Source organism: Rhopalosiphum padi, chromosome 1 (assembly GCF_020882245.1).
Source record: "Rhopalosiphum padi isolate XX-2018 chromosome 1, ASM2088224v1, whole genome shotgun sequence".
In the NCBI taxonomy this organism is placed as follows: domain Eukaryota; kingdom Metazoa; phylum Arthropoda; class Insecta; order Hemiptera; family Aphididae; genus Rhopalosiphum; species Rhopalosiphum padi.
In genome coordinates, this window is record NC_083597.1 from 45247955 (window position 1) to 45252003 (window position 4049).

A 4049-nucleotide genomic window follows, 5' to 3' on the forward strand; every position below is an offset into this window, starting at 1 on the left:
TTTTGGTAAACCAAATGAGCAAAATTGGCTTACCAAATGAGCAAAATTAAAAAACCAATTTTTTAACCAAATGAGCAAAATTGGTAAACCAAATGAGCAAATTTGGTAAAACAAATGAGCAAATTTGAATTTCCAATTTTTTAACCAAATGAGCAATTTTGGTTAACCAATTGAGCAAAATTGGTTAACCAAATGAGCAAAATTGGTTAACCAAATGAGCAATTTTGATTAACCAAATGAGCAAAATTGAATTTCCAATTTTTTAACCAAATGAGCAATTCTGGTTAACCAAATGAGCAAAATTGGTTAACCAAATGAGCAAAATTGAAAATCCAAATTTTTAACCAAATGAGCATTCTGTTTAACCAAATGAGCAAAATTGGTTAACCAAATGAGCAAAATTGAAAACCAAATTTTTTAACCAAATGAGCAATTTTGGTTAACCAAATGAGCAAAATTAAAAATCAAATTTTTTAACCAAATGAGCAATTCTGGTTAACCTAATGAGCAATTTTGGAAAAACCAAATGAGCAAAATTGGTTAACCAAATGAGCAAAATTGAAAATCCAAATTTTTAACCAAAGAGCAATTCTGGTTAACCAAATGAGCAAAATTGAAAATCCAATTTTTTAACCAAATGAGCAAAATTGGTTAACCAAATGAGCAATTTTGATTAACCAAATGAGCAAAATTGAATTTCCTATTTTTTTCACCAAATGAGCAATTTTGGTTAACCAATTGAGCAAAATTGGTTAACCAAATGAGCAAAATTGGTTAACTAAATGAGCAAAATTAAAAATCAAATTTTTTAACCAAATGAGCAATTCTGGTTAACCAAATGAGCAATTTTGGTAAACCAAATGAGCAAAATTGGCTTACCAAATGAGCAAAATTGAAAATCCAAATTTTTAACCAAAGAGCAATTCTGGTTAACCAAATGAGCAAAATTGAAAATCCAATTTTTTAACCAAATGAGCAAAATTGGTTAACCAAATGAGCAATTTTGGTTAACCAAATGAGCAAAATTGAAAATCCAAATTTTAAACCAAATGAGCAAAATTGATTTTCCAATTTTTTATCCAAATGAGCAATTTTGGTTAACCAAATGAGCAAAATTGGTTAACCAAATGAGCAAAATTAAAAAACCAAATTTTTAACCAAATGAGCAAAATTGAATTTCCAATTTTTTCACCAAATGAGCAATTTTGGTTAACCAAATGAGCAAAATTGGTTAACCAAATGAGCAAAATTGAAAATCCAAATTTTTAACCAAATGAGCAAAATTGAATTTCCAAATTTTTAACCTAATGAGCAAATTTGGGTAACCAAATGAGCAAATTTGGTAAAACAAATGAGCAAATTTAAATTTCCAATTTTTTAACCAAATGAGCAAAATTGGTTAACCAAATGAGCAATTTTGATTAACCAAATGAGCAAAATTAAAAAAACCAATTTTTTAACCAAATGAGCAAAATTGGTTAACCAAATGAGCAAAATTGAAAACCAAATTTTTTAACCAAATGAGCAAAATTGAAAACCCAATTTTTTAACCAAATGAGCAATTTTGGTTAACCAAATGAGCAAAATTGAAAATCCAAATTTTAAACCAAATGAGCAAAATTGATTTTCCAATTTTTTATCCAAATGAGCAATTTTGGTTAACCAAATGAGCAAAATTGGTTAACCAAATGAGCAAAATTGAAAATCCAAATTTTCAACCAAATGAGCAAAATTGATTTTCCAATTTTTTAACCAAATGAGCAATTTTGGTTTACCAAATGAGCAAAATTAAAAAACCAATTTTTTAACCAAATGAGCAATTTTTGTTAACCAAATGAGCAAAATTGAAAATCCAAATTTTAAACCAAATGAGCAAAATTGATTTTCCAATTTTTTAACCAAATGAGCAATTTTGGTTAACCAATTGAGCAAAATTGAAAATCCAAATTTTTAATCAAATGAGCAAAATTAAAAATCAAATTTTTTAACCAAATGAGCAATTCTGGTTAACCAAATGAGCAATTTTGGTAAACCAAATGAGCAAAATTGGCTTACCAAATGAGCAAAATTGAAAATCCAAATTTTTAACCAAAGAGCAATTCTGGTTAACCAAATGAGCAAAATTGAAAATCCAATTTTTTAACCAAATGAGCAAAATTGGTTAACCAAATGAGCAATTTTGGTTAACCAAATGAGCAAAATTGAAAATCCAAATTTTAAACCAAATGAGCAAAATTGATTTTCCAATTTTTTATCCAAATGAGCAATTTTGGTTAACCAAATGAGCAAAATTGGTTAACCAAATGAGCAAAATTAAAAAACCAAATTTTTAACCAAATGAGCAAAATTGAATTTCCAATTTTTTCACCAAATGAGCAATTTTGGTTAACCAAATGAGCAAAATTGGTTAACCAAATGAGCAAAATTGAAAATCCAAATGAGCAAATTTGGTAAAACAAATGAGCAAATTTTAAATTTCCAATTTTTTAACCAAATGAGCAAAATTGGTTAACCAAATGAGCAATTTTGATTAACCAAATGAGGCAAAATTAAAAAACCAATTTTTTAACCAAATGAGCAAAAATTGGTTAACCAAATGAGCAAAATTGAAAACCAAATTTTTTTAACCAAATGAGCAAAATTGAAAACCCAATTTTTTAAACCAAATGAGCAATTTTGGTTAACCAAATGAGCAAAATTGAAAATCCAAATTTTAAACCAAATGAGCAAAATTGATTTTCCAATTTTTTATCCAAAATGAGCAATTTTGGTTAACCAAATGAGCAAAATTGGTTAACCAAATGAGCAAAATTGAAAATCCAAATTTTTCAACCAAATGAGCAAAATTGATTTTCCAATTTTTTAACCAAATGAGCAATTTTGGTTTACCAAATGAGCAAAATTAAAAAACCAATTTTTTAACCAAATGAGCAATTTTTGTTAACCAAATGAGCAAAATTGAAAATCCAAATTTTAAACCAAATGAGCAAAATTGATTTTCCAATTTTTTTAACCAAATGAGCAATTTTGGTTAACCAATTGAGCAAAAATTGAAAATCCAAATTTTTTAATCAAATGAGCAAAATTGAATTTCCAATTTTTTAACCAATTGAGCAAAATTGGTAAACCAAATGAGCAAAATTAAAAAACCAATTTTTTAACCAAATGAGCAATTTTGGTTAACCAAATGAGCAATTTTGGGTAAAACAAATGAGCAAATTTGAATTTCCAATTTTTTTAACCAAATGAGCAATTTTGGTTAACCAATTGAGCAAAATCGGTTAACCAAATAAGCAAAATTGGTTTAACCATATGAGCAAAATTAAAAATCAAATTTTTTAACCAAATGAGCAATTCTGGTTAACCAAATGAGCAATTTTGGTTAACCAAATGAGCAAAATTAAAAATCCAAATTTTTAACCAAAGAGCAATTCTGGTTAACCAAATGAGCAAAATTGGTTAACCAAATGAGCAAAAATTAAAAATCCAAATTTTTTAACCAAAGAGCAATTCTGGTTAACCAAAATGAGCAAAATTGGTTAACCAAATGAGCAAAATTGAATTTCCAATTTTTAAACAAATGAGCAATTTTGGTTAACCAATTGAGCAAAATTAAAAAAACCAAATTTTTAACCAAATGAGCAAAATTGAATTTCCAATTTTTTTCACCAAATGAGCAAAATTGAATTTCCAAATTTTTAACCAAATGAGCAAAATTGATTTTCCAATTTTTTATCCAAATGAGCAAATTTGGGTAACCAAATGAGCAAATTTGGTAAAACAAATGAGCAAATTTAAATTTCCAATTTTTTAACCCAAATGAGCAATTCTGGTTAACCAAATGAGCAATTTTGGTTAACCAAATGAGCAAAATTAAAAATCCAAATTTTTAACCAAAGAGCAATTCTGGTTAACCAATTGATCAAAATTGGTTAACCAAAATGAGCAAAATTGTTTAAACCAAATGAGCAAAATTGAAAATCCAATTTTTTTAACCTAATGAGCAAATTTGGGTAACCAAATGAGCAAAATTTGGTAAAACAAATGAG